Genomic DNA, 19,346 nt, shown 5'->3' with positions numbered 1-19,346 from the left:
AGTCGGTGTGTTTGTGTGGATTTCCACCCCCCCGCTCCCGTCCTCCATCCCCCTCCATGTAACTTCTCCCTCTGATGCTTCATCTCCTAGGAACAGGCAGCTCGCAGTGAGCACTGGCAGCCCTTTCTCCGCAGTTTTACTTTCCGTCTGTGCTAGGATTTTTATTAGATGAATTACTAGGTGTCTATTGTGAGATGTGCCTATAAAATTACATAAAGTAGGGCCATTAAAGCACCGTCTTTTATTAAAGAAAAAAGGAAAAGTTCGGTTTTCACCTGAAATGCCCTATGGAAATTCAGTTCCCCGCAGCTTACTGTTCGGAACAGCCTGCCCGGGGAAAGAGTGGCGTGAGTCGCAGGGCTGCCGAGCAGGCATCCCGACCTGGGACCGGTGGCTGGTACCTCAGCACCTGCTACTGCTCTTTGTATTCCGACGTGGGCTGTGCCTGGTAATGCTGTGTTTAAAATCACTTTTAGCGTATTAAGTTTGGTTTGATGCTTTTTGGGGAAGTTAGGAAACAAGGCGAAATCTTCTCAGCGTTTACATCCAGCTCACTGGAGCAATTAATTTTAAAAGCGTTTCTCCTCCCTGATAAATCTCACCCTGAGCAGAGTCCCTTTTGGTGTTTGCATGTTAATCCATGTGTCACCTACGCAGGTTCTGGGGTGTCATCAGAGGTGGGAGTGAAGTAATTTTGCCCATTTCTTTGCTTTTGTTTTAAGAACACACTGTAAAATGAAAACCAAACAAACCCCCCACAATGATGCTTACCCCTTTCCTCATTACAGCTGTCTTCTGTCTTTCTGTCTCTTGTTTCCTTATATTCCATCTGTCCTTACTCTCATTTCTTCTTCCTTTAATCCCCTGCTTCCAGCAGTTTCATTAAAATGAGACTTAGTATTGTTAATAGAAATTAATAATCTAACCCATGTGATTTTCTTTTCCCTACTGGTACTTCACTTGTGGCTGCTCCATTTTGAATTAAAAATAAACAAACAGTTTCTTAAGGGAAATGTATTCTGTATGCCGCTGGGAGTCTTTTAATATTAAGGTAAAAATAGAAAGTGCATTTACCTTCATTAAAAAAATTAAAAATATGCCACAATCAGAGGCTAGATCTTCATCACTTGCTATATTGTCTCTTAACTTTTTCCTTTTTTTCTACTTCTGGAATTGAGGAAAGGAACTCAACACGAAAACAGTAAGAAGTCATTTGCATGTTGTTTTACTCTTCACCTGTTTTACTTTTCCATGGGCTCTCTCTCAGTCAGCTCTCGATGATGTCAAGTGCACCTTACTCATATTCACAACTCTTTGGCCCCTGGAGGAAGTGCCACCGAGCCCCTATGGCTCAGAGCATGCTGCTTTTTGAGATGAGAAACTGTTGGAGACCTCTCTGTTTTGAGAAGTGCTTGGCTTGGTTCTGTGTGCTCACCAACCTTCTCTTTATCATTGAGGTTGGAGAAGAGAGAGGCAGAAGTGTCATTTAAAAATCTCTACCTCCATTTTTCAATGTTGGTTTTTTTTTTAATTTATTTTTTATTACTTAAAGGAGTACAACACTGCAGGGAAGTATGGCTAAATCTGCAAAAAGTTATTGAGAGAAGTAAAATATATGAGAAGCCTTTAAAAACCAGTTATGTTTACAGGTATACGTGTGGTATGTCAGGTACTGATTTGATTTACATTCTGATTTTATTAAGGTTAGATTTCAGACTGCATCCCTGTAGCTGATGATAATAGTTGTCCCAATGTATATCCCTTTAGCCATTTTTTTTCTCCCACTATAACACTGCTATGGTGTGAGTATATAGTGTAAATACAGGTATTGCATTTGCGCCTGTGTCACTGCCTAGCTGGGTGAGCACATTAGTCTAATCGTACTGATTTACTCTGCTGACTCCCAGCCATTAAAAGGACTTTAATAGTTATTTTCCTTTAAAAAAAATACTAGTTTTAATTTAGTGGATAGCAATGTTTGTAAAATCTTGAATCAGGAGGGAATTTGAAAACACTGCAAACTCACCTCTTCTTTTATAGTTGCTGCTTAAGCTATAGGAAAAAAAACTAGAATGTGGGAAGAGAAGTGGATGTGGTCACTCAATACATGATCCATACAGTTACCTGGAAACTGTATTTCACCTTGCAATTATTGAGAGAGAGAGAGAGAACAAACAAGGCAAAGGAGAGAAGAGGTGACTCTCTTCACCTTGGAGCTTAAGGAGAACTTAATTTTTTTAACAGTCAGACCCAAGAAGAGTCAGAACAAAAGCTAAGCAAAGGAATTCATTGTCTCTAATCCCACTCTTCAGGTTTTGAATTTGTCTCCCTCAAACAGGGAAAGTTCCCTTTCCTTTGGCGATACCCCCAGAAGTTCTGACCAGCGGGTTGTGTGGTTTCCTTCAGTGCAGGATCTTGCAGGGAGAGTAAGAAAATGCTTTCTGCCTAATTTTGACCCTCTGTGTGTGTCCAGAGGAAGCATCTGTATTTCATTCCTTGCGTTGGAATCCCCCCCACCCCACCCCTTTAGTAACCACTTACCTTTTGGTCCTGACCTTCGGGAGCATCGCTCGAAGGGGTAAGGGATGCAGCTCCCAGGAAGAAGCTTTTGTAGGAGTTTGAATCGGGGAAACTAACAAAGAGAATGATTTGTACCTGCAGTCTGTCTCTCAGGTGAGGGCATATGGCGAGAATATATTAGTTACACTGTACTGACAACGTCTGTCTGCAGTACAGCAGGAAGGGGAAGCAAGCGCAGGCACCGCAAAGGTACTCCCTGGCATAGGAAAGGCGCAGCCACAGTCACACACAATAACACATGTGTGCACCTATAAATATTTATGTGTAGGAATATGCACATACATATGTATGGTCAAGCTGACTGTTGGTGTGGCGTCTCTCATCTGCAGCCCTACAGCTGTTTCAAAGCAGAGCGCAAACAGCAGTTGTACTTTTCCATATTTGCTTCCACGTTCCGGAGGACTTTCTTTTTTTGCCTGGTTATAGTTGCCACTAGAAATGTTGATAGGACCACAAAATTGCTGCCTCTGTTTCTAATTAATATTCTACATGACAGAGAGAAACTGACCAAGGAACTCTATCATGAAGGGAAAATAAAAATCATTGGCAAACGAGGGCATCCTGCCAGATGCTGTGTCTCTTACGCTGTTTCCTCTGATGTACAAGAAAGACACATGAGTCATTGATCTGATAAAAATGAAAATTATTTTATCAACAGAAGGAACAAGTTGAAAGGGATAAGTGACAGATATGATAGAAAGACGGAAAGGTATAACGTTGGAATTTTAAGTCATTGAAGGAGCGAATGAGTCCGACCCTGCGGCAGAGAATTAACAAAGTTCTTGTCCCTGACTCTAACTCACAGACTGAGGAAATGTGACTTTATTTCAGAGGTTACTGGAAATCTCCATATTCCATGAATGGGAGGAAATCTGAGTCAGAGAAGCTGAATGCAACTGTCTGCTCTGAGTATCTCTGAAAGGCTGGGATAGGGAGGAGTTGTTAATTGGGGAGAACGGGGAGGGAGTTGTTTGTTTTATTGACAGAATAAATTGAAAAAACTCTGTAAGGGAAATGGCCTAGTTACTGGGTTCCTGACAACGTTCCCGTCATAGAATGGGGTCTCAGTGCACTAAGCTTACTGAACGCAAGGCTGATGAGGAAACTGGCACCTTTAAAGTATTTGTATTAACTTTTCCCTCCACTCCCAATTCTAACTGTAAAAGTAAAGATGATCTAATCATTATCAATTATTGAGAAATATGGAAAGATCAATATATTTTAAAAATAGGATTTTTTCATTGCATTGATTTGAAGTAATCAATAAATATTGCATTTAGCCTGAGAGGGGAAAGACTTTGGAGAGATTGTATCAGAGAAAGTTGCTGTGACAGAGATTTCACGTTCCGTTTTCTTCCTCTCCAAGAGAAGGTTGCTCTGCTCTTTGTGCCCTTTCTGCTGGTATTCCCCAGCCCATTTCTGCAGTTCCTACTGATCAGAGTTTCATGTCATTCGGAAACACCTGTATTCATCAGGTAAATTTAGTTCAATAAGAAGTTTCTTGCATTGTGTCAGTAGGTGTCTTTACCAAATTTTTCCAGGGCTCAAGGGATACAAACTCTTAGTGGAAGAAGGGAGAGAGTGAAAGGTTTAAACCTGAGAGTAGCTGAACTTTACAGGTTTTATTTGGAGACAACAGAATTTCTCCAAAGAGTGTAAAATGTCTCACAGAGGTTTAATTAATGAAAGAAATAGTGAAAATAGAAAAAAGATGGTGACAAAACTTGGATATAAAAGCCAAAATCCTTTCCCCAACTTCTTCTAGCTTGTGCTCCCTGGTTTGGGAGTCGGGGGTCACAGCGGCAGCTAGTGTTGCACGTCAACAGCTACACAGTAGATTGCAGAGACTGGGAAATTCTTCCCAGTAAGACCTGTTCTTTATTCCGTGGAGCGACTGACGACAACTTTACAGCCAGGGAGTGCAACAGAATTTTTAGTTTGAGCAGTGTGTGAGCAAGTAAATTTAGCATCTGTCCACTACCCATCAGTGAGGGTCATAGGTAATGCTGCTGTAGAAACTGGGGTGGGGGGAAGGAAAGATCAGAGCGTCCACAGCAAACTATGAATCAGAGGGTTGGTTGTTTAGCAAAGGGACTTAACAAAGAAGATGTTAGCAGTACTTGGCTATGGTGACCTTGATGAAAATAGGAAAATCTTAATTTCTTTCTGTCTTTCTGGCACTGGCTGCATTTGAGTTGTGAATGTAGCCACGTATATCTACATGGCTTTGCATGTGGAAAGTGCTTTGTGCCTGTTACTGGGAGCAGAACATCATGTCGTATTATTTATTAGTAACAGCCATTGACCTGGTGAGTTTTGCTTCTTAGGAATTCAATTGTAGTAACTTACTCTCTGCATTTGTTTCCATCCTTGCTGTGCTGCCTTTCTCTAAAACTTTGCCCTGTCTCTTCAGAGCAGTAGAGATGCCCACAAAATGATCCTTGCAGCTGGAGCACAGTGCACTTGGATTCCTCCAGTGCTTGCGAGTCTGGCTGCTGGCAGTGACTGTCCGTGAGGAGAAACATGCTTGCTCAAGGTGGAACACACTGTATAATAATATATTTGTCATGTTTGTAATTGCAAATGTAATTAGCAAACAAGCTCTGGGGGATTGAGGACTTGAAACTTTCACTGCACATCATTTGACCCTATCTCGACTGGACCAGAGCTTCTATGCCACTGTTAACCCTTGCTGCTCTTGCAAAGAAATGCTCCTGGCTGCTGCAAAATTTCTTGTCCTTCCTATTTTCTTCCCCTTAACCCCTGCTCTTTGGTTTTCCTATGAGCAGCATTGCACCTATATTTGCTTATACCTTATTTTATCGTGGCGGCAAGTGCTTATGTTCCTCCTGCGACACACGCGCTTAATATTTCCTCTCCTAGCACTTCTGACAGAGTCTGGAAAGCATTCTGCAATGCCCTTTGTGAAGAGCACTGTGTACCAGTAAGTGCTTTTGCATACTGAGCTGTTCAGTGCATTCCTATCACCACAGGCAAGGTTACTATTCAGTGCCCCTTGCACTTCGCAAAGACAACTTGCGAAAAGCAGGTGGCAAGCTGTTATCACACAACCTGCGATGGCTCTGTGTCCCTGCTGAGCTGGAATTTTCTTGCATTCCCTTTCTGAATGGGGGAGGAATAAATATGGAAGAAATCCTGTTCATTTTGTGGGATCCTGGCAAGTCTCAGTCTAGCCACCCTTAGGATGACTTTGTTGCCCTACGAAGAATATTCCTGATCCAGAAGGATTTAGCAAACAACAGAGAATCTGTCCATAAAGTCGCAAACTCTACGTGTGCATAGGAAGCAAAGAGGGCTATTTTGCTTTTTCATGTTAATATTATCTCTTATTTGTTTTCTTTTTTTGTCTTAAGATAGGACTTAAATAGCAATAAAATTTGTGATAGGACTGTTCTTATTTTGGACAGGGTTTTATTCTTGCATTTTTGTGTGTGTTCAAATTACCTTAAATGTAGTGGGGTGGCCATTTTCACACAAATTTTGTCATGACTGTGGGGACATCGCACAAATACTGTGTCCTCTTGAAGGCTTGGAAGGGAAGCCCGCTCTAGTTTCTTCTTGGTAGGGTAAGAGCCATTGATAAGAACCCCTTCCTTCAGTCCAGATTTTCCTTTTCTGTTTTTGGAAATTGTCAAATTTACCAAGTATTTTAAGGGTCATATATTTTGCTTTAATTAGGATAGCCTATAATGTGGGTGATGGAAGTGGGACCTCAAGTTTAGAGTATCCTGCGTAACAGGAGGCAATTTCTCATAGCACCTTTTGTTTTTAATTGATTGTCTGTGTTTTACTGCAGCTGTTTTTTAGCTGAAGGTTTCTTATCGCTCCGTGTCTACTGTTCTGAAAGGCTTTTTGTACATACAGCATATTCAGAAGTGTTATTTCCTAATTTTTCCCCCTTTTTCTCCTGGCACTTTAAAGTTCCCTTTAGTAATAATGGCCCTCAATCTCCGGTGATGGAGCCGTCACTGTGAACAATGCTGGTGAGTGTATTGTCTCGCTGTCCTTTTACTCAAGAGAAAGGTCAGAAGAACAGCTTTTAAAAATGTTCGATTCTCCTGTTATGATTTTGCATATGGAGATGATGATTTTAAGAATATGCAAGCATTTGGGTGAAAATAAGATAGAAATAGGGTTTTCCATCAGTTGCCGCAACTATTATGTCTTTTTAAACGTGCTGACATGAACGATTACAAACCAGATTTCTCATGGAGATTAATACTAGTGTATATATTAAAACATTAAATAACCTGAAAATAAGGACACTTAAGGAATTATTTTTCAACAGATTTTATTTTTTCTAAAGTTTGCTGTGTTGTTTTAGTTTGTATTCTGTCAATCTGATGAATTTTCTCATTCTCAAACATATTATTTGTTCCCTGACTTAAGGAATTGCACTTACCTAGATGTTTTTTTTTCTCAGATGTGGCAACACAGAGTGTTTCTGATTTCAGGGATTTGGTTTAGAATTTTTGGGTGCAATTCTCATACCGCGTTTTCAATGTGCACATACTTTGTTTTTAAATTTTTTTTTCTTAAACAATGTTTGATTTATGCAGCAATTTTGAGGAGTTGCTGTTGGTTTATTTTTCTTTGTTTCTGGACCCGGCATGGTGTGTGATTGCTATCTGGTTTTAACAGTTCAGAGAGTGCTGCTGTAGAGGAAGAAGAGCAATTGAATTCTTTAGAACACACAAATTCAGTCCTGTTTCAGCTCCTTTACAGTCATATGTGATGTTCCTTCTACTTTTATCTCTTAAGAGTTTAATTGAGTTTCTTCGTAGTTTTTGTATTTCTGTTGATGAGGGGCTTTTTTGGTCATTTTTTGTAGTCTAAGGGGGTAATGGTACAGGGAGGTACTGAAAACATTCTCCTATGAAACTAAAAACGTTGGTGCCTATTGCCTGCCACTCTTTAGTAGGCAATTTTTGTTATCAGATTCACCGGTAGTGCAAAGGTATCTAGCTGGATCAGGGCTCTGCATACACCCAACTGTATTAAGCAGCGACTTCCAGGCGATGATGTGCAGCCTGCAGTGCAGCCTGGCCAGGGATCGGGGCAGGGAGGGGGCCACGGCTGCCTGATACAGTCGAGACTCACTTTTAAAGCTGGGAAATCCTGCCATGGGAACCTGTGTTTCAGGGCTTGGATGTCATGAGGGGTGGTCGTTTTACTTACTGTGTATTCTTTCTGCCCTGGTAGGTTGTAGCAAACATGACCTTTTGAAAACGATGCTTAAGTGTGTTGATGTGTCCAGATATATTATTTTACATAGACGATGCCAGATGTGTCTCCTTCAGAATAATTGATACAAGTTGCATAGTGGCACCAAGTATGCTGTAGAGGACTAGAACAGGTCAAAGTATGAGGGAAACACTTTTCTTGCATGCGGAGGTCTGTAAGTGCACGGATGGGTGCAGATCAGGGTGTGCATACCCACACTTATTTTTCAATACATGTGCATGTACTATAAATTAACAGAATGCACATGTATATGAAATACATCATTTTATATATAACCACTTGTCCCTTTGATATTACACAGCGCACTGTGTCACTGAAACAGCAATCCATAGTGTCCCTTTGTAGGCACACGCAAACCTTTCCGCTGCGTAGGGTTGCGTATATCTGCATTAAGAAAATAACAATGCCTGTGTCTGTCTTCATCACAAGGTTGTGCTGAGTCTTTGTTAATTAAAGTTTGTGAATTTGTAGATAGCCTTCAATTGAAGGGGGTCTATTGATGTCAAACTCCATACAAATATCCTGTATGTAACAGTTGTCCTTTAAAATAAATGAAAATATTGGTGTTTCTCTGGGAGCACATATAATTGTGGGTTATTTAGGGTTAGGTGCTACTGAACAACTGCATTTAGAACTTCTGTTTATAAATCGATGCATATCAGAATTTGTGGTTTTTAAAGAGGGACAGACATTTTCTTTAAGAAACAATCAGGGAGGAATTTGAAAAATGGTGTTCAAGACATAGGTCCGGCTGTAACATTGTCTGGATAAAGATAGGTTCGTGTGGCATAGCCAGAAAAGTCAATTGTTTGGAATTTCTTCGTTCTTTTTGTTTAATTTTTATTTTTGAAACTTCTATTTCTTCTTCTTTTTTTTTTTTGTCTGCTTTTTTTGTGTTTTTTTTTTTTCCTTTATAATGTGATTTGGTTTTGGAAGACACAAAATAGAGTGTGTTTCCCCTTATGAAACCCCATGCTTAGAAAGTTATTTGACAATGAGATACTTTGGGTTTTTATTTCAACACCTACCTGATCATTCTCTTTTTATTCTTTTAGAAGTGTTTTTTGGTTGATTTTAATTTTTTAATTTTTTTAAATAAATAGGAGTGGTTCCTTTTCTTCTAGCAATTCCAGCTAGGGGACTGTCACTGCAGAATATTTTGTAAGCCATGATCACTGCCCATGATCATTACTTCTCCAGTAATACGGACTGTCTCATGGCAGTTTCCCCTCTTCAGTTCCTATTCCAACATGGACTTATTTTTAAAAACATGAACAAATATAATTCCACAGCACTTTTTAAAATAACATAATTATGAAACAAAATGCAAAAGCTCTCACAGTACAAGGATGTGGTATTTATACCTGTTTTAACACACTAATTTTCCTTAGAATTTTCCCCTCAGGTGTTTAGGGAAAAACAGATGCAGCCAGTCCCCCTCCCCTTTAATTGTTAGTTGAAAGAAGAAAAAAATACCTCCTTTTGCCTGGTCTGCTTTTTCAACATACTATTACTTTGCTTCAGTCTCTGAAAAATGTTATAGATTCAATTCCCCTGTTGGACCAAGAGTTAAAAATTAATTCATGAATAATAAAAACCAATCAGTCTTGTTGAGTTTAAGAAGGATTAGATGAAAGGTTTTTGTACAGAAGCAGTTATATATCTTGGTGGTGGTGTTGTTGGACTAATAGACATTGTGCTAGGTCCCGTTGGTTATCTGATAAAGGTGGCTGATTTGCAAATAGGATTGTTATCCTGATGACTAACGAGTCTAATATTGGATGGATTAAAAGAGGTTGGGCGGCTGGTGTCTATTATAAGTTCTCAACTCCCTCTGAGGAGATAATTTATTTGATTCAGGTGTGTGGATTGAAAAGGGAGCAGGTAAATACATACCATAAAGGAACAGCTCATGCTATGTTACGGCAGCTGGGATTTTCAGGGGAGGCGATGTGACTTGGGCACAGAATGCCGAGCGTCAGCGTGCCCACGGTGGGAAGCTGTCGGCAGCGCAGTGAGAGGCCTGTCGGCCTATCCGACACTCAGAGCATGGTAACTGCTAGAAGGTAGGCACAGAAAAACTCAGGATCCCCTTGATGTAGGGAAAGGATTGGCACCCAAAATTTTCCTGTGCGAAACCTGACGCTGCCCCTGCAGTGATGGGCGGTGTAACACTGGAGAGGGGGGAGAAGTACGTAGGAGACATGGCTTCAGGGGAATGAGGGGATCCAGAGTGATGGCCATCTCAATTTTTTTTAAAAAGGGTTCAGAGCTAAAGCTAGAGTTTAAGGGAAGCCAGGGGAACAATGCTTGAGCCTGCATGGGCTGTAGAAAGAAGGTTGCTCTTCTGTACTAGGCAGCCATTCAGCACAGTTCGGTGGAGGTCTGGGAAAGGGAGGAAGAGGGTATGGCTGCCGTGGGCAAGAGGAAGAATGGATAAATCTTTTAAACTATCTGCTCCATCAGAGCTTCTTGGGACTACAGAGCCTTGGTGAGAAAAGGAACTCGAGCGACAGTTCTCCTCCCGTAAGAGGAGTTTAGTGTCGCGCTGAAGAGCCCCAGCATCTCTGTCTTTCAGCTGCACACGCAGGGTTCTTGGGAGGTTACAGACAGTGCTACTCAGCCTGCAGGCGACTGGCTGTTACATTTGGGTAGAAATGAAGGCAGCATAGAGAGAAGTGTCCTCCTTTTGGAAGGAGAATAGTTTTGCTTCCTTCGGTGGGGGACTGGCCAGTGGCTTTGCCTCCACCTGCCCGTTGCTCCAGCGCAGGTAGGAGCTGGAAGAGCTCTGCAGCCATCTGCAGGGCTCTGCTGACAGTGCGCCGGGCACCTCGCTCCTGCGAAGGGGGCTGCGGGGCCTGCCTGGAGAGCAGCCACCCTACCTTTCTTTCCACAGGCCAGCTCTTTGGAAACGTTCAGATCACTTTGTCCTCAAAAAAAATAGGGTTTTTTTTTTCCCGGGTATCTTGGCAGTGGTCTCATGATTCCATTAAGGGAATGTTTCCATGTTCATGGACCTCATGAGGCCTCTAGACAGGTTCTCTCGTCATCCCTGACAGGTCTTACCCTGCACACTCCCTTCTGTGTCTTACTAGCCTATGTTTGGACACTGTCACCACATCCCCTGAAGAGCAATTCCACTGTCTGTGGAGATAACATGGTAAAGAACCTTGAAGAAAGAGAAATCTTACTGTTTCCCATGTGAGTTCCATGCAGTCTTTGAGAAACACCTAACTCTTATGTGTATTTGCATACTGTTTCCTAAATGAAGAAATCACTTGTTTTCTCACAGAACCACAGAGTGGCTGAGGTTGGAAGGGGTGTCTGGAGGTCATCTGGTCCAACCCCCTTGCTCAAGCAGGCCCACCTAAAGCTGTTTGTCAAGGACCGTGTCCAGATAGATTTTGAGTATCTCAAAAACGTGAGATGCCACAACCTCCCTGGGCAACTGTGCAAGTGCTTGGCAACCCTCACAGTGAAAAAGTGCTTCCTAATGTTCAGACAGACCCTGCTGTGTTTCAGTTTACAGTTTACCCAACTGTTTTATGATGACTTAAAACTCCTATCCAGTTTGTCAGTCTCTCTCTAACAAAGTGACACGCAGAAATAGTAGGTACATTTTAGGTTAAACCCGTGTGTAAGAGAAGTATTCCTTACCTGGTTCCCTGGCAGTGTACCTTGCTATCATTTGTGTAGGTGATTGACAGCTGGCAGTGTAACTGCCATTGGAAGCTGAATCGCTGTGGTCTTGCAGCCTGAGTTTAGAATGACAGGTATGTTGTCTTTAAATTCACAATTTTTTTCATTAAGAGCATCTATTCTGTCTCATCAGGAGATAGAGAGATTTCTCATCTAGTCTGGAGTGTAGCTTTTCCACGTCACAATATGATGAGAACCTAGAGGTCTTTGTTTCAAACATCCTCTTTATCTTTTTCGTAGTCAGTAGCTGGTTTATCTGGGTTCTTCTCTTAACAGGTTAAATGAATAGCATTGAGTGATAATGAAATGCAGACTTAACAGGGAACAACCCATTCATTTGGGGGTTACCATTCCTTACTGTCTCTGGTTTCTTGTAGAAAAATGATGTCTGAGTGGTCTCCCTGTATCTTTGGTGCATCACCAGTGTGAGAGTTAGGATTAAGATTTGATACTGTTCATGATGTGGGCTACTGAACCAGGGAAAAAAACTTTGATAGTAGAGAAAAATCTTTGAGGACGATGCCATATTAAAATGACTTCTACTGTGATAGAAAAGCTTTTGCTTGTAATATTGTAGTCAGTACTAACTGCCTTCTAGGAGCTACTACCGTGCTAACAGGTTCTGTTCCACTTGCAGCAATACAATAGATAATTTATATCAGGTTACTTCATCTTCTGAGAGCAACTAACAACCATGAAATGCTGTCGCTGTCGTTGAAGGAAGAGGCTGGTGTTAAGAATTTATATGGGAAACTAGACAGCAAAAGCCACAAGATGAAGAAGCCATCTACAAGCTTTGAGTGTGTTTGGGAACTTGCTTTTTAAAACCTGTGTAAATGACAAGTAACTGTGACAATTGGATGGAATACACCAACGTAAAGCTGGCACAAGATGAACGTTAAACCATTCAGCTCAACATCATGGTAGAGGAAGATATACCTGGAACTAATAAAAGAAATCATGTTGAAGTGGGGGTGGGTGGAAGGATTAAAGCCTTGTATGGAAAGGGCAGAAACTACTGATTTTCCTTCTGTAAAACTCTGCCAGGTGTTGTTAGTGCTTCAGATCACTGGCTGCTTCTTTCAGAGTTCAGGTTTCGTGCTTCTAATGCATGAAATGATTCTTTCAGCCCTTTGGGAATAATTTGGAGTATGTTGGAGAAGGCTACATAGTGGTAATCGGGGAGCAGTTTGATGCATTGCTAAAATGCACAGAGGACAAAAAGCCAAATGAGGTGTGAGAGGAGGTGAAGTGTGAACTCGCTGAAGTTGCAAAGAATGTTATCGGGATAAAAATCCAGCAGAGGTGAGTAAAGGAGGAGTCCAAAGAAGCCTTCCAGCAATGGGAGAATTCCAGAGAGCTCCAGATGAGAATTTCCCTCGACAAAGTTATGAGAAAAATACACCTGTGAAAGAAGAAGGCCTGTGCAAAGGAGAAAGAAAACTAGAATGAGATAGCTGGGAAGAAGAGATTTAACTTTGGTTTCAAGCTCCTTTTAAGGTATTTATGTAATGCCATCAAGCTGAGCAGCAATTGCATCTTTATACCAAGAGATAAAATAAAGAAAAAGTGGAAGGCAAATGTAGCAAATCGTGCCTCAAGTGAAACCTCCCTGATACTCCCCTGTGGGTAAGAAATGTAAGTTTAGCACCATCTGATTCTGCAATATCCTGAAACCTTCAGTGCTGCAAGGAAACGCCCAAAGTAACGCCAGGCAGTACTCTGCTGCTCTAGACAGGAGTTCCAAAAGGGAGTTGATGGTTCAGAATGTTCTCAAGCATTTTGTATTGTAAACAGTAGACTTCCACTGGACACGGTTGGATCTGTCTTTGATTGGAGATGGTGAGCTGGAAGCAAAACAAGCAAGTGTAGAACCTGTGTCACAGGGCTTGAGATCAGACTGTGACGGAGCAATGATGACTGAAAGCAGAGGACACCAGTCCAGCACTGTGGCTGTGTCTTGCCATGTGACCAAGGTTTCTGTCTGAAGCATGGTAGGAAACCTCTATTTCTCACCACTTTTCTCCTTTAACTTACTGAACATACACTGAAAACACACGAGCATTTCTTCCTGCAGAAAGTGGAATTTGAATGCAGTTCACGAGGAGGAAGATTTTGCTGGCACATGTACAGGTTTCTGTTGCTAAAACTGAGTGAGAATTTACTCAAAAACTGGGGTCAAACCTTGAAAAAATGCTGCTTTATTTTTCTCCCAGCTTTTTAATGCAGCATGCACGGTACAGCTACAAGACTGGAAGTGGGCTTTCCTTCAGATTTGCAGACTGTCTTGTTTAGACTCTCTGCTACAAGGTGGAAGTTGTCAGCAACACCCTCGTGAGGTGAGGAAGAGGCACGTATGTGAAGTCTGCCCATGCAAACACACAGCTCCCTTACACCTGACAGGCCTACCATGGCCCCTGTCACTAGCTGCAAACGGAGCCTGCCTCCTGTACTCGTTGTGGGGAACCTGAAAGCCAGGTGGTGCTGGGAGCAAACAGCCCTGGAGAGAGGTGATGAGACGGAGGGCAGCAGGATGTAGCTGAGGGCAGAGCAGCTTTGAAATGGAGCTTTTGACATTGGAAAGAGCTGCTGCGTGTAATGTCACGGGGCCTGGGGAAGAGAACTGTTCCCTTGGGATGAAGAGATTTATTACAGTGTGTTTAGCATCCCTGCAACTAGAGAAGGAAGATGCACATTAGCAGCTGGTAGGAGGCCTGTGCTGCACTTCTGCTCCAGGGGAGCGGAGAAGGCGGGAATGCCGCATTGCTGTGAGGTGGGATGGGAGTGGGCCTGTGCCTTGGTCGTGGCAAGTTAAAGCAGCGCTGACTTGGTGTGGAAGAAGGACAAAAATCTGCTGTCCTTTTCCACTGTAATGGAGATTTTGCAGGGTATCCTCAGGAGAAAAAGCTCACAATCAGTGACCACCAACCAATTTGGAAAAAAAAAAAGGCCTGTCCTGTTCTCCTTGCTGCTGCTGGCTATTAGTACCCTGTCAGTCCATTGTGCTGTGCTGCAGGATTACAGGGCGCTAACCTGTTGCTCCTTGTTGGCTCTTTGCAGTGTGGTGCAGGGGATGATTTCACTTTCTTTCAACTGTTATTTTTAATCTGAAGTCCTTTGTGCTGAGTGGAAGGGAGGAAACAGAGAAGAGCACGTGGCAGCACCTCTTGTATTTGAGAAGTTCATGGGCTGATGGCATTGCTGTGTAGTTCCTGTTCTGGCGGCTCTTCGTATCTGTGCAGTGCTTGCTCTAACAGGTGTACAGAGAGATGGGGAAGGAAAGTGTTCTGTGTTTTGCCTGGTTTGGACTTATACTTTGCATTGGTATTTCATATAAATACATGCCAGTGAACATATGGAGATCCACATGGTGGCTATCTCCCACTTCTCAGTGTAAATGGATTTGCTTCCTCACCTATGTGCCGTATGCATGTACCCTCTACACACCTCTTGTGTGTGTCCATCTGTACTAAAGCAAGCCAGGACATCTCCATATCTCCCATGAAGCTCCATTTTGCTTGCAGGAGATGCTTCTTGCTGAAGTGGGCATTACAGCATCTCCTTGGCCTGAGAAGGGTGCTGTTAGGACTTACCCTGAAAAAGGTAGTACATAAACCAGTCTAACGGGAGTGTGAAGTTGCTGAATTAACACATTGAATCCTTGAAAGGATTCCTGGTTCCAGCAGAAGATACAGATTTGGGATTTGGGTTGCAGAGCCAAGCCTTATTTAAAGTGACATCAAGGCTGAAAGTTATTTGGTGGAGGTGGATTGAACAGCATTTGCTCTGAGGAGTACAATTTTAATGGACAGGGAGCAACATGGTGCTGGACAGGGGAGTCTAGCACTTCAGAAATTAGTTTTGGAACAGCCAGTCCATCATGTTGTTTAAATAAGGTTGTTGCCTATCCCCTACTTTCTGCAGGGATTTAAAGGAGCATAGTGAGAGATCTTCAGAGGAATAGGAGGTAGAAAGTGAACCAAGTTTCCATACAGTGATGTCGAACCTCTGTCAGTTGTGTCCTTTCCCCGGTGTGCATTCTGACACGTGCTTATCACTTGGGGAGGAAGGACATAGCTTTTGCCTCCAGCAGCCCAGCTGCTGGGATGGAGTAGATATTGTTTTGTGGCCAAAGGGGCCTGTTAGCCTCCAGGAGACACCAAACAGCAGCACTCAGAAAAATGAGAAGCAGTAGAAGTACATTATACAATTCATCAATCTGTTGTTTTCAACACTAAAGAAATGTTACTTGGGGCACATGGGTTACACCAGGGCAGCACTTTCATTAGGAGGTCTCTGGTCCCTCACCCTCAGCCCACCACCCATCCCCAAGGGTTGAACAGAATGGCTTCCAGCAGTGGGTGCAGGCAGCTGCCTGGCACGGGCAAGTGAGGCTGGGAGCAGCCGTTAGTTCTAGGCAGCGTGAAAAATCAGAGGCAGTTAGGTATGAGTGGAAATATTATAAGTTTCCCTGGTGTCAGCATAGGCCAGTTCTGATTTTAAAAATGAAATATGGCAGCTAATTAATCTAGATCACAGCTTAATCGCCTGTGGTGGGTTTTAAAAAAAACATTTTTGTGTGAATTTAGCACTCATGAAAGTGAGAGGCTGAGATTACTGCACAGACCAAAGAACAGCATGGAGAAGCTGTCTCCTGCCAGCTCTGCTCATGCACCTCCATGGGAGCCTGCAGTAGCCACTGCTGTTACCTCCAGAGCTTGCCTTTCATACCCTCCTCTGCAGCAACATCCACACCCCTACTGTGACACACACCTCCCAAGCAGCTCCACATCTCTTTTCAGGAGTAGTGGCAGAGGTTGGGAGGCACAGGGCAGCAGATTTGTAGGTTCACCAGGGATGATATTGGGAATGCAGCTTCCTAGGGTGCAGGCTGCAGTGTGCTGCCTGCTGTTAGAGGTGTGGTAAAGCACGGTACTTCCCTGGAAAGTGTGGTGTGAATAGGGAAACAAAAGGTATCAGCAGAGAAGGGACCAAGGCAGTGATCCAAAAGCAGAGAATCACAAAATTGTAGGGGTTGGAAGGGACCTGGAGAGCTCATGGGGTCCAACCCCCCTGCCAAAGCAGCTCCCCAGCTCATATTGCACAGGGCGGCGTCCTGACGGGGCTGGAATCTCTCCAGAGAAGGAGACTCCACACCCCCTGGGCAGCCTGTCCCAGGGCTCCCTCACCCTCACTGGGGAAAAGTTCTTCCCCATGTTGCTGTGGAACTCCCTGTGCTCCAACTTGCAGCCATTGCCCCTTGTCCTGTCCCCACAGACACTGAAAAGGGGCTGCCCATTCCCCCTGCATCCCCTGCTTAAGATAGTTATAGACTCTAATTAGATCCCCCATAGTCTTCTCAAGACTGAACAGCCTCAGCTTATTCAGCATCTCCTCATAGGGGAGATGCTCCAGGCCCCTAATCATCTTCGTAGCCCTTCTTTGGACTCTCTCCAGGAGATCCCTGTCTTTTTTATCCCAGGGAGCCCAGAACTGGACGCAGTACTCTAGGTGGGGCCTAGCTCTGTTCCTTCCCCCAGACCAGCAGCAGGCTAGCACTGGGGAATAGAAAAACAAACTACAATTTCATGGACTGTCAGTGCATTTATGTTCTGTAAAGATCTTGAAAAGATAGGAGCACGAGTCCTTTGTTGCACACCTCACGCATCAGTAGTGAGCTGCTTTCTGCCAGTGTTTCCAGCAGATGTAGGTCTCGCAGAGGGATGTGTCACAGGCACTGTCTGGGAGACCATGGCCGCCAGTTGGTTGACTGGAGAGAGGGATGGCATGGGGGGAGGCAGGTGTGTGTTTCAAAGATGGGCAGAACAGATGGATCAAGCTGAGTGCATGTGATGGATCACAGAAAGGGCTAGACCAACGTGAGGAGAGACTGTCTATTACATTTTGTGGAATGGCTTAAAAATAATCCATCAGCAAAATGACAGCTTCCTGCTCTGTTCAATCAACTCTTTTAGTAAGTATCTCTACAGATGGGATACTTTCTTACTTAGTTACTTTCTCCTTCCTCTTTCATTCACGCTTATGCTCAATTGTGGTCCTGGCTGTTCTTACAGGTTAGCAAAGCTGAGCAGGAGGCAAGCAAGCAAATGTGGAAGGCATGGCCAGAGCTGGTGTTGCTGATGAAAGGTGCCTTGCTCTAAGAGCTGCCACCTCAATGTGGCACCAGGGTTATCTCTGTGCCCTCATGGCATTGCAGTATTGATTATTTGGTGGCTACAGATGTTCTGATTATATTGCAGCTCAGATGTTAACATTGTTCCTTAGTTTCTGTTATAGTTTCAGTTGGGCAGACAATTTATTTCACTTTGTGAACTCTGGCTGCAGAAGAGCTGCTTTAGGCTTCAGAGATGGGATGAGTGAAATGGTTCCTTAATGTGTATATACAATTTTGAGTAGCAGTTTGAAGTCCTTGTGGTTGAAAAATGCTGCAGATTGCTTCTTATTCACTATAAATCATCACCTTTTAATATATATTTTTATGGTGACCCAAGTGGATAAAAAAGAACTCTTCCATTTTGTGAGGTAATAACTGTATCCTAGGTGAAATCAAACACAAAGCCAAAAGCTTTAAACAAAAATGGATTGTTAATAGTAATAAAACACAATAGTACTGTTTTATATCTGTAGCCTTCAGTGATTGTACTGACCTATGTAGGAGCAAATACTTGGTGCTTAATTTGAATAAAAAACATTATTTCTTGTTTTGTCATTTAGATGAATTGAGCAGATGAAGCAGTCAGGTTTGCTGAGGGCGTGGGGACGGTGAGGCCAGAGGGCAATAGAGATCTGAAGAATGCGGTTCCCATTCATTCAGCGTTAGGACCAGCAAGGAAAGTCCTGTCTCAGCATAGCAGCTGGGGAACAGACATGATTTTCAACCTGAAAACACGCTATTAATGGGTTGTATTTTGTTGTGCAACATTTGATCCATGAGGGCCCTGTGGCCAGGAGCCTGTAAAGCAATTTGAAAAATATAAGGTATGTGTAACGAGGTAAGAACTCCGAGAAGAGACACAAAGAATTCACAGCGATGTGGAATGGGTTGTAGAGAAAAAGAGGGAGAGTTGCACACATCAAAAGACTCTTCAGAATGATTTGAGATATGCACACGTTCACTAGGTCAGTAACAAGGAGAATCTGTCTTGTCCTCTTCATTTTCCCTTTGTTACTACGCAGGACATATCCCCACAGCATCTCAAACCTCGCAGTTTTGTCTGGGAAAGGATAACATATACTTGAGGTTTTTTGGAATACCTGTGATTTGTTCTTGCAAAACAGGGCTTTGAGAACCCCGTGGGCACACAATTAACTGTTTCATTTTAATTCAGCCCTGTGGGAAGGGGTCAGGGTCTCTCACTCTGCCTCTTTGAAATTGCTTTGTAAAGGAGATGGTTAGTTAGCATCTACAGAGTATCTGCCGTTGAGGCTCAGTGAATAATCACCCAGTCCTGCTCTGGATTAGAAGCAGAGAGGGGAATCAGACAGGGCTAAACACCGATGCTTTACTGCAGCCTGGGGATGCATGTGGACGAGGCAGGATTTATTTGGCTTTCCACAATTTTAATTTCCATGATTCTTCATAAGCTCGTCAAGACAAGGCAACCAGCCATCTCAGAGGGGGAAGAGAGGGATTGATATTTCCTTTTTCTCTTTTGTATTTTTTGGTGAAAATTTCCCCCTTTTTATATTCCTTCATTTGCAATTTCGGGTCACAAAGATGAGAGCATCCCTGAAGATGGCAGCACAGACTCCCCAAACCTTAGCTGTGGTGTTCACAGAGT

General features: G+C 43.0%; 1 protein-coding gene across 1 annotated transcript in view; it reads left to right on the top strand.

The window, feature by feature from the left end:
* The window catches only part of ESRRB (estrogen related receptor beta), a gene marked incomplete at both ends in the record, with an annotated part of 84,393 nt that overhangs the window by 316 nt on the left and 64,731 nt on the right, over positions 1–19,346 (top strand). The window lies entirely within an intron of this gene.

This window comes from Gallinula chloropus (assembly GCF_964237585.1).
Source record: "Gallinula chloropus genome assembly, chromosome: 4".
In the NCBI taxonomy this organism is placed as follows: Eukaryota; Metazoa; Chordata; class Aves; order Gruiformes; family Rallidae; genus Gallinula; species Gallinula chloropus.
This window is presented reverse-complemented; position numbering and strand designations above follow the sequence as displayed.